This window comes from Stomoxys calcitrans, chromosome 4 (assembly GCF_963082655.1).
Source record: "Stomoxys calcitrans chromosome 4, idStoCalc2.1, whole genome shotgun sequence".
Classification (NCBI taxonomy): Eukaryota; Metazoa; Arthropoda; class Insecta; order Diptera; family Muscidae; genus Stomoxys; species Stomoxys calcitrans.
In genome coordinates, this window is record NC_081555.1 from 147,808,865 (window position 1) to 147,821,539 (window position 12,675).

At 37.2% G+C, this 12,675-nt stretch overlaps 1 protein-coding gene across 2 annotated transcripts in view; it reads left to right on the plus strand.

The window, feature by feature from the left end:
- Positions 1-599: 599 nt before the first annotated feature.
- LOC106085031 (uncharacterized) overlaps positions 600-12,675 on the plus strand; it is an 81,363-nt gene continuing 69,287 nt past the window's right edge. For both annotated transcript variants that reach the window (XM_013249031.2, XM_013249030.2), the window contains exon 1: positions 600-1,139. The gene's annotated coding sequence lies outside the window, so the exon portion shown is untranslated. The remainder of the gene's footprint in view (positions 1,140-12,675) is intronic.

The following is a 12,675-nucleotide window of genomic DNA, read 5'->3' on the forward strand; positions in this document are numbered from 1 at the left end:
TAACTTTATGGGTTCGACCACTATCGTGATTTCGACAGACGGTCATTGCTAGATCGACTCAGAATGTCGAGACGATCAAGAATATGGTGCTTTATTGGGACTTGGACGAATATTTCGAGGTGTTAAAAATGGAATGACTAGATTAGTACACCCCCTTAGTATGGTGGTTAGTATAAAAGTAGAGCTTTAGCGTGGAATTTTTAACAGTATCCCCAGCGATTAACGCTTTTTTTCTTGCTTTTATGAATTTCTTCACATTGACAACACTCTGCTATGCCCACAAAGAGTTCAAAGAACAGGTGTTTCTTTGTTTAACTCTCATTTGGCCTCTACCGGCTTAACACTGTTATCAAATTCACTTATTATCTCTCTGGCTCTCCCAAAATGCCAATGTTAACTAAAGCAAAATCGCTTCGTATGTTATGCCATTGGGCGCTCACCCACTGCTATGACTGCTGTTAACATGATCGCAAAGAGTCATTCGGCTAACAGTAGTCATGAATGGCTAAATGATCTGTCATCGGTTGTTGAGCACCTCTTTGAATTGGTTGAAAGCCGCTAACAACAGAAACGACGACGGCAACAACAACACATGATGTTGTTGACTGTTTTGGTTCATTCATTCGTTCATATAGCCATTGGTGCATTTTATGATCGTTTAGTCGCGTTCAGAACGTTAATCGGCTAAGTTCACGGGCAGCGGTTAACTGTTTTTGTTTGCAATTTCCCAATTTCATTTGTTTTTAAGGATTTCTTTGTAAAAAAAGTGAATAAAAGAAATCAATTAAAAAGCAATTATTGAAAAAAAGAGTTTTTATAAAATAAAAGAAAAAAATTGCAAAATAATAACTCATTATTTTATCAGTGTGGATGAATAGCCAAAAAGTAAAAGAAACGCGTCCCTGACAAAGAGATAACGAATTTTTAAACAAAAGCATTTATAACGGATATCTAGCTATCTTAGATGATATGTAAACACTAGTTTTGTTGCTATCATTTCAAATCGTATCAAAGTATTAGCCTAGTGTTTGTGAGTATTACGCCAAAGCGTAATAGCAAAACAACAGCATTTTGCCCGTCTACTCTGCCAAGTGATATTCCTGACCATCTGGTTTTGTCAAGTGGAAACCCCCCAAAAGGTAATGCCGTTGTTTCTTAAGCCATGTAAACGTCCTTCACCCTATCTGGTTATGGTCAACTAGAACGCACATAGCGCTGTTATAGCGGTTAATTGGATATGTTTGTAATTTACCACACTAAACCAGCTATGGCTAGCTGGTGGTAAAGTTGTTATGATGTCTTGTATTTTTGAGCGGGGGATTTTCCAGCATTCAATAACTTCTTCTTTGGTAGAACAAAAACAAACAATCATCTGCAACAATCTTAAACAATTTTAACGAAACCTGATAAAAATGCTAGGTTGATGTGATAACTCTTCAAGATCATGAATTTGTACACTCAACGAAATTTGTTATTCAAAACAGCAAAAATGTTGGCTTAAACAACGTTTTTTGTTTGCTGAAAAAGGGAAAGCAGATATTACAGCAGTTACAGCAAACATAGTTCTAGCAAACCTTCCGCACTGTTATTTCAACGAACAAAATCTGCTGTTTTAACAACAAAAAGTAAAAAGGCATTAAGTTCAGCACGGACATTGAGTGGTCTACTAAATAAAGGGTGATTTTTTTGAGGTTAGGATTTTCATGCATTAGTATTTGACAGATCACGTGGGATTTCAGACATGGTGTCAAAGAGAAAGATGCTCAGTATGCTTTGACATTTCATCATGAATAGACTTACTAACGAGCAACGCTTGCAAATCATTGAATTTTATTACCAAAATCAGTGTTCGGTTCGAAATGTGTTCATTCACCGTAACGTTGCGTCCAACAGCATCTTTGAAAAAATACGGTCCAATGATTCCACCAGCGTACAAACCACACCAAACAGTGCATTTTTCGGGATGCATGGGCAGTTCTTGAACGGCTTCTGGTTGCTCTTCACTCCAAATGCGGCAATTTTGCTTATTTACGTAGCCATTCAACCAGAAATGAGCCTCATCGCTGAACAAAATTTGTCGATTCACTGAAAATGATTTCACTGAAAATGATTCACTGAAAATGATTTGCAAGCGTTGCTCGTTAGTAAGTCTATTCATGATGAAATGTCAAAGCATACTGAGCATCTTTCTCTTTGACACCATGTCTGAAATCCCACGTGATCTGTCAAATACTAATGCACGAAAATCCTAACCTCAAAAAAATCACCCTTTATAAGTCACTCTTGAATTTTGTACTTCAAATCTCAACAAAATCAGATAAAAAATAAAGCTTTATGAGCTTCAGGCCCCTAATCGGCACATCGGTCTATATGACAACTATATCTAAACACAGTTCGATCTGTACCATATTAAGGACGGATTTTGGGAGACCGCAAACTACCCACTGTTTCAAATTTCAGCGAAATCAGATAAAAAATAAATCTTTTATGGGCTTCATACCCTTAATCGGGAGATCGGTCTATATGGCAGCTGTATCTAAATATAGTCTGACCTGACAATCATATTAAACTCGAATATCGGAAGGCTCAAAACAACTGTTTCAAATTTCAGCGAAATCGGTTAATAAATAAAACTTTTATAGGCTACAGACCCTTTATCGACAGATCGGTCTATATGGCAGCTATATCTCAATATAGTCCGATCTGAACCATTTTTGGGTCATATGTTGGAAAGCATAAAACTACTTTGTGTTTCAAATTTCAGCGAAATCGGTTTATAAATAAAACTTGTATGGGCTTCAGACTCTCAATATAGTCCGATCTGAACGATATTTGGGACCTATGTCTGAAAGCGTAAAACTACTCACTGTTTCAAATTTCAGCTCAATCGGATAAAAAACATAGCTTTTATGTGTTTCAGACCCTTTATCGACAGATCGGTTTAAATGGCATCTAAATATAGTCTGATTTGAACCATATTAAGGTTGGATAACGGAAAGCTTAAAACAACTCACTATTTAAAAATTAAATAAAATCGGAAAAAATATTTTTTTTAGTGGGCTTCAGTCTCTTTACCGAGAGATCTGTCTATATGGCAGCTATATCCAAATGTAGTGCGATCTAAACCATATTTATGTCGAATGACGCGAGGCTTAAAAATCTCACCATTTAAAATTTCAGCGAAATCGGGTAATAAATGCAGCTTTCATGGGCTTCAGACCTTGATCGGCAGATCGATCTATATGATAGCTGTATCTAAATACAGTCCTATCTGAACGATATGTCAGTCAGATGTAGGGAGGCTTAGAAATACTCACTGTTTCAAATTTCAGAGAAATCGGCTAAAATATATAATTTATTAAACCCTTTATCGGCAGATCGGTCTATATGGCAGCTATATCCAAATATGTTACCATTTGGCCCGTTCAGGAACTTAGCTAGCGTGCATCAAAAAGACGTATCTGTGCCAAATTTCACCTCAATATCTCAATTTTTGAAGGCTGTGGAGTGATTACAACGAACGGACGGACGGACAGACACACGGACATCTTTAAATCGTCTTAGAATTTTTCGAAGATCCGACATGTATGTACTTGTAGGGTCGGAAATTGATATTTCTATGTGTTGCAAGATTTTTTTATGATAGGACATAAATTGTGGCTACTACAGACTAGAGGAACATATCGAATGAAAGATTTATGTCGGAGCTATATCTTAACTTGAACCGACTTTGATGAAATTTTGCACACGTATTGGAACGTTAAATGAAATGTCTAGTGCTTAATTTTGTAAAATCGGATAAACACTGTGGCTTCTACAGCCTTAGTGTCCCTATCGGATGAAAGATATATATGGGAGCTATATTTAAATATCGACCGATTTTGAAAAAATTTTGCACACACATGAGGACATCGAATACAACACCTCACGCTAAACCTTATACAGATCAGACAAAACTGTGGCTTCTACAAGCTCAAAAGGCCATATCGAATGAAAGATATATATGGTAGCTATATCTAAATCTGGCCCGATTTTAACGAAATTTTGCACACATTTCAGGGCGTCAAATAAAATACCTTCATTTTGTCATTCCGTCGTTCTTGTCCATGATATAGCCCCCATATAGATCGATAGGCCCATTTAGGGTCTTAGGCCCATAAAAGCTACATTTATAATCCAATTTTGCTGAAATTTGGGACAGTGAGTTGTATTCGGCCAATTAACATTCTTCTTCAATTTGACCTAGATCGGTTCAGATTTGGATATAGCTGCCATATAGACCGATCTCTCGATATAAGGTTTTAAGCCCATAAGAGGCGCATTTATTGTCCGATTTTGCCAAAATTTGGGACAGTGGGTTGTGTTAGGCCCTTCGACATCCCTCTTCAATTAGGCCAAGATCGGTCTGGATTTGGTTATAGCCGCCATATAGACCGATCTCTTGATTTAGGGTCTTGGGCCCATAAAAACTACATTTATTATCCGATTTTGCTGACATTTGGGGCAGTGAGTTGTGTTAGGCTACTCAATATCCTCCTTCAATTTGGCCAAGATCGGTCTAGATTTGGATATAGCTGCCATATATACCGTTCTTTTGATTTAAGGTCTTGGGACCATAAACGCTACATTTATTGTCCGATTTCACCGAAATTTGGGACAGTGAGTTGTGTTAGGCTCTTCGACATTTTTCTGCAACTTGGCCCAAATCGGTTCATATTTGGATATAGCTGCCATATAGACCGATATCTAGATTTAAAGTCTTGGCCCCATAAAAGGTGTATTTATAATCCGATTTCACTGAAATTTGGGACAGTGAGTTGTGTTAGGCTCTTCGACATCCTTCGTTAGTATGGCTCAGATCGGTCAAGAATTGGATATAGCTGCCATATAGACCGATCTCTCGATTTAAGATCTTGGGCAGATAAAAGCTACATTTATTACCCGATTTTGCTGAAATTTGGGACAGTGAGTTGTGTTAAGCCCCTTGACATTCTTCTCTAATTTGGCTCAGATCGGTCCAGGTTTGAATATAGCTACCACATAGACCGATCTCTGGATATAAGGTCTTGGACAGATAAAAGCTACATTTATTATCCGATGTTGCTGAAATTTGGGACAGTGAGTTGTGTTAAGTTCTTTGATATTCTTCTTCAATTTGGCTCAGATCGGTCCAGATTTTGATATAGCTGTCATATAGACCGATCTCTGGATATAAGGTTTTGGGCCCATAAGGGGCGCATTTATTGTCCGATTTTGCCAAAATTTGGGACAGTGAGTTGTGTTAAGCCCTTCGATATCCCACTTCAATTTGGGTCAGATCGGTCCATATTTGGATATAGCTGCTATATAGACCGATCTCTCGATTTAAGGTTTTGGGCCCATAAGAGGCGCATTCTTTCTCGAAAGGTGGTTTACATATATACCCGTGGTGGTGGGTATCCAAAGTTCGGCTCGGCCGACTTAAACGCCTTTTTACTTGTTTTAGCTGGAGCAAATCTAGGATAGAATTTGTTACTCCGATTTCGATGATGTTGCTGGTTCCAGCCATATCCATTTCTGCGGGTTCATATGCGACGACTGAGCGCATGCGTGACTGCGGGCTTACGATACCTTATTCGCTTTGGATTACAGAAACACTTGATCTGAATCCATTTCAAGGTCGACTTCTGTCTATTCCTATGGGCGAAAATGCGTATGGGTTTCCCAGTTGCCATTAGCTGTTGTAAGTAAATAACTAAAATATACTGTCAAAATACATTCCAATCTGCCGATTTAATTTTGGGCGTAGTGATCTATGTTTGACCATTCGACGTGCTTGTCAAATATGCTTCAGATCTGTCTACATTGTATATGGCTGCCATATATACCAATCTCCTGGATTACAGTATTGGATCCATAATAGGCGAATTTATTATACGATATCGTCTAAATTTGAGTCAGTGAGCTGTGTTAGACCTTTCAACATCTTTCTTCAATAAGCATTCCCTGTTCCTTAAAGGAATGTTCATGGGACATTTGGGTGTGAGATATACCACCAAGCTCTTACTTCCGAATTTGGTTGGTTGGGTATGAGAGATTAGGTGCTCCCAAACACTTGGCCCCAAAGTTTGATATCAGCATCATTCTCTTCTGTCAAATACCATTTACCATTGCCGTCATGTGCCTATATAACCCTTTGGCGAGTTTTGCACGAAATGCTCTACCGATATATCGATCACTTAGTCTGGAAAATCTTATTCTGATCAAATTTATATAAAGGTTCCATTTACATCATGCCTTTTGTAAGTTCTTGCATTTGTAAACAAGTATAGCATTGTATAGTCGACTCATATTATATATTTATATTGGGTTGCCCAAAAAGTAATTGCGGATTTTTCATATAGTCGGCGTTGACAAATTTTTTCACAGCTTGTGACTTTGTAATTGCATTCTTTCTTCTGTCAGTTATCAGCTGTTACTTTCAGCTTGCTTTAGAAAAAAAGTATATTTGATTAAAGTTCATTCTAAGATTTATTAAAAATGCATTTATTTTCTTTTAAAAAATCCGCAATTACTTTTTGGGCAACCCAATATATTAAAATCACGAGTTTTGTATATCTTTTGTTATACTTTTATATATAAATATCACGAGTTTGTTTCGAATTTTGCATTATTTCGCCAGTATCGCATTTAGATATTATTATAGAAATATACAAAAAAAACACCTGCATGTTTTGTCATGTTTAAAATTCGAATAAATATTTGCATGTATAATTTATTCTATCATTAACAGCCCACGCGTACAGGCACATATGAAGGAAATAGAAGTTTCAAACATTATTAACTTTGACTTTGAAACCTTTTAACTTTAAGTGAGTGAAAAATATTTAATTACCCCTATGTTCATACTATGTATGAACATAAATTCTTTGATTTTGCCTTCTGTCTTAGTTTACAAACCTCATTAGGTAACTTATACCCAAACTTCTACTTTTCTTGGAAAAATAATTTGAGCAACCATCAGCCAATTGTTGGAATTCTTTGCATGTGCAGAAGACACAGATTGGGTAACTTTTTAGCAATAGCTGGGTATGTGTTAATTGGCTAATTAAAATGGTTAGAACTATAAGCTAATCTAGTTTTAGTGCTTTATTTTTCATACATACCATGCCATCCAGCATGCATAGGGAACATTTAAATCACATAAACTAAGTTTATTTTCTTGTGATTGTCTAAGTGGAATGTGATGGTTAGTTAGATAGTCCACAGACAATTTTCATAGACTTACAGCCTTATTCAACAAGAATTAAAAAAGCTCTATAAACAGAAAATAGCTAAAATTACCTTTTTATACCCTCCACCGAAGGATGGGGGTAGATTCAAATTGTCATTCCATTTGTAACACATCGAAATATCCATTTCCGACCCTACTTGCCCAAAAAGTAATTGCGGATTTTTCATATAGTCGGCGTTGACAAATTTTTTCACAGCTTGTGACTCTGTAAATGCATTCTTTCTTCTGTCAGTTATCAGCTGTTACTTTTAGCTTGCTTTAGAAAAAAAGTGTAAAAAGTATATTTGATTAAAGTTCATTCTAAGTTTTATTAAAAATGCATTTACTTTGTTTGAAAAAAATCCGCAATTACTTTTTGGGCAACCCAATATAACAATTAAAAAGGCATTAAGTTCGGCCGGGCCGAACTTTGGATACCCACCACCTAGGTTATTTATGTAAACCACCTTTCCTCAAAATCCTTTGAAAATTGCATACCTTATGTCCAATAGCAGTTATATCGAAATATGTTCCGATTTGAACCAAATACTAATAAGTAAAAGTCAATGTTCAATTGTGTATAACAAAATATTGATCTTTATAGTAGCTATATTTAAACAAGTAAAAGCGTGCTAAGTTCGGCCGGGCCGAATCTTATACACCCTCCACCATGGATCGCATTTGTCGAGTTGTTTTCCCGGCATCTCTTCTTAGGCTAAAAAGGATATAAGAAAAGAGTTGCTCTGCTATTAAAACGATATCAAGATATGGTCCGGTTCGGACCACAATTAAATTATATGTTAGAGACCTGTGTAAAATGTCAGCCAATTCGAATAAGAATTGCGCCCTTTGTGGGCTCAAGAAGTAAAATAGAGAGATCGATTTATATGGGATCTGTATCGGCCTATAGACCCATTCAGACCATAATAAACACGTATGTTAATGGTCATGAGAGAATCCGTCGTACAAAATTTCAGGCAAATCGGATAATAATTGCGACCTCTAGAGGCTCAAGAAGTCAAGATCCCAGATCGGTCTATATGGCAGCTATATCAGGTTATGAACCGACTTGTACTTTTTTTTACATAGTTGTTGAAAGTAACAATAAAAAACGTCTTGCGAAATTTCAGCCAAATCGGATAAGAATTGTGCCCTCTAGAGGCTCAAGAAGTCAAGACCCAAGATCGGTTTATATGGCAGCTATATCAGGTTATAGACCGATTTAAACCATACTAGGCACAGTTGTTGGGTATCATAACAAAACACGTCGTGCGAAATTCCATTCTAATCGGATAAGAATTGCGCCCTCTAGAGGGTCAAGAAGTCAAGACCCAAGATCGGTTTATATGGCAGCTATATCAGGTTATAGACCGATTTGAACCATACTTAACACAGTTGTTGGATATAATAACAAAACACGTCGTGCAAAATTTCATTTCAATCGGATAAGAATTGCGCACTCTAGAGGCTCAAGAAGTCAAGACCCAAGATCGGTTTATATGGCAGCTATATCAGGTTGTGGACCGATTTGAACCATACTTGGCACAGTTGTTGGATATCATAACAAAACACTTCGTGCAAAATTTCATTCTGATCGGATAAGAATTGCGCACGCTAGAGGCTCAAGAAGTCAAGACCCAAGATCGGTTTATATGGCAGCTATATCAAAACATGGACCGATATGGCCCATTTACAATACCAACCGACCTACACTAATAAGAAATATTTGTGCAAAATTTCAAGCGGCTAGCTTTACTCCTTCGGAAGTTAGCGTGCTTTCGACAGACAGACGAACGGACGGACGGACGGACGGACGGACAGACGGACAGACATGGCTAGATCGACATAAAATGTCACGACGATCAAGAATATATATACTTTATGGGGTCTCAGACCAATATTTCAAGTAGTTACAAACAGAATGACGAAATTAGTATACCCCCCATCTTATGGTGGAGGGTATAAAAAGAACCGATTTAAAACATACGCGACAGTGTCAAATATCAGTTAAATCGGATTATAAAAGCGCCTTTTTGGGGCCAAGACTTTTTAATCGAGACATCGGTCTATAAGGCAGCTATATGCAAATCTTGATCGATCTAGACCAAATTGCAGAAATATGTGGAGGAGCTTAACTTAGCTCTCTGTCCCAAATTTCGGCAACATTTGACAATAAATGCCCCTTTTATGGGCCCAAAACATTAAATCAAGAGATCGGTCAATGTGGCAGCTATATCCAAATCTGGACCGATCTGTGCCATATTGCAGAAGTATATCAAGGGGATTAACTTAACTCACTGTCCCAAATTTCGGCGACATCGGCCTATAAATTCGCCATTTATGGCCCCAAAATCTAAAACCGAGAGATCAGTCTATATGGCAGCTATATCCAAATCTGAACCGATCTGTGCCATATTGCAGGAGTATATCAAGGGGATTAACTTAACTCACTGTCTTTAATTTCAGCGACATCGGCCAATAAATGCGCCTTTTATGGGCCCAAAACCTTAAATCGAGAGATCGGTCTATATGGCAGCTATATCCAAATCTGGGCCGATCAGAGCCAAATTGAAGAAAAATATCGAAGGGCCTAAGACAACTCACTGCCCCACATTTCAGCAACATCGGATGATAAATGCGGCTTTTATGGGCCTAAGACCCTAAATCAGTGGATCGGCCTATATGGCAACTATATCCAAATCTGAACCGATCTGATCCATATTAAAGAGGGATATCGAGGGACCTAACACAACTTACTGTTCCAAATTTCAGCAAAATCGGATAATAAATGTGGTTTTTATGGGCCCAAGACCCTAAATCGGAGGATCGGTCTATATGGCAGCTATATCCAAATCTGAACCGTTCTGAACCAAATTAAAGAAGAATGTCGAGAGGCCCAACACAACTCACTGTTCCAAATTTCAGCAAAATCGGATAATAAATGTGGCTTTTATGGGTCTAAAACCCTAAATCGTAGGATCGGCATATATGACAGCTATATTCAAATCTGGACAGATCTAAGCCAAATTGAAGAAGGATGTCGAAGGACCTAATGCAACTCACTGTCCCAAATTTCAGCAAAATCGGGTAATAAATGTGGCTTTTATTGGCCTAAGATCCTAAATCGGCGGATCGGTCTATATGGGGGCTATGTCAAGATATAGTCCGATATAGCCCATCTTCGAACTTTACCTGCTTATGGACAAAAACAGAATCTACGCAAAGCATCAGCTCAATATCTCAATTTTTAAAGACTGTAGCGTGATTTCAACAGACAGACGAACGGACATTTCTAGATTTTTACGCTGATCAAGAATATATATACTTTATGGGGTCGGAAATGGATATTTCGATGTGTTGCAAACGGAATGACAAAATTAATATACCCCCATCCTGGCTAGATCTGAAATAGAAATTTCGATGTGTTACAAATGGAATGCCTAAATGAATATACCCCCACCCTTCGGTGGTGGGTATAAAAATTAGCTACAAAATCAAAGTTGGTACATATGTACCAAGTATGTGGTCTAAAGTTTAATCACATCATAATCCAAATACACTATCAAAAACAAATATTTAATATGAGTTAATTAAAATCATATCTATCCACGAATTTTTTCAGAATATACAAAAATTTTACTTTTTTCCCTTTTTTTGAGAATGCATTAAAAATTTCAAGATTTAAGTATAAAATCACGTATATACAAAGGAATGCCCACATTTGAATTATATATTTTTCTGAACTTATTTTAAGTGCAATCAATACGTGTCCAAGTACTATATGCATAAAAAAAACAATAAATTTATTTTTTATTACGTGAAGAAAGGAGCAACTGATTTGAGATTTTTGAATGGCTAAAATTTTGTTTAAAATTTAACGACAAAAAATTGAAGTTCAGCATGTATAAACAAACCACAACTGTATGCTGGTTAGCATGTGGAACACCGAAATCAGTAAAAAGGCATTAAGTTCGGCCGGGCCGAACTTTGGACAACTACCACATTGGGTATATATGTAAACCCCCTTCGTGAAACCCCTTTCGGCACAATTCGGTGAAAATTGGATAACTTATGCACCCAAATTCGACACGGATATGGAGTGGGCTAATAACTATAAGTCGGTGTTGAATTTTGTATATCAGAATTAAGACTACCGACTGTTTCAAATTTGAGCGAAGTCGGGCAATAAATGGAGCTTTTATGAGCTTCAGACCATTTATCGGCAGATCGGTCTATATGGCACCTATATCTAAATAAAGTCCAATCCGAATCATATTTGGGTCCTATGTTAGGAGGCGTAAAACTACTCAATGTTTCAAATTTCAGCGAAATCGGCTGAAAAATAAAACTTTTATGGACTGTAGGTCCTTTATCTGGAGATCGGTCTTTATGGCAGCTATATCTAAATATAGTCCGATTTGATCCATATCTAGGTCAGATATCACGAAGCTTAAGATAACCCTCTGTTTCAAATTTCAGCGTAATCGGCTACAAAATAAAGCTTTTATAAGTTTCAGACCTTTAATCGGCACATCTATCTATATGACAGCTATATCTAAATACAGCCCGATCTTTACCTTATTTGGGTGTAATAGCTGGTGGCCTAAAACTACTTACTGTTTTAAATTTCAGCGAAATTGGATAAAAAATAAAGCCTTTCTTCGCTTCAGACCCATTATCGAGATATCGATCGGTATGGCAGCTATATTCAAATATAGTCCGATCCGAAAGATATTTAGGACGGATGTCGGGAGAACTAAGACTACCTACTGTTTCAAATTTCATCAAAATCGGGTAATAAATAGAGCTTTTATGGGCTTCAGACGATTTATCGGGAGATCGGTCTATATTGCAGCTATATCTAAATATAGTCCGATCTGACCCACATTTTGGGTCCTATGTTAGTAGGTGTAAAACTGCTCAATATTTCAAATTTCAGCGAAATCGGTTAAAAAATAAATCCTTTATGGGCTTTATACCCTTTATCTGGGGATCGGTCTATATGGCAGCTATTGCTAAATATAGTTCGATTTGATCCATATTTAGATAAGATAACAAGAGGCCTAAGATAACCCTCTTTTCCAAATTTCAGCGAAATTGGGTAATAAATAAAGCTTTTATTTGCTTCAGACCCTTTATCGGCAGATCGGTATATATGGCAGCTATATATAGAAATAGTCCGATATAAACCATATTTGGGTCAGATATCGGGAGGCCTAAAACTACCCACTATTTCAAATTTCAGCGAAATCGGATGAAAAATAAAGCATTTATGGGTATTAGACCTTTTATCGGAAAATCCAAATCTGACCCGATCTGGGCCAAATTGAAGAGGGCTGACGAGGGAACTAGCTCAACTCACAGTCCCAAATTTCGGCGAAATCGGACAATAAATGTGGCTTTTATGGGGCCAAGACTTTAAA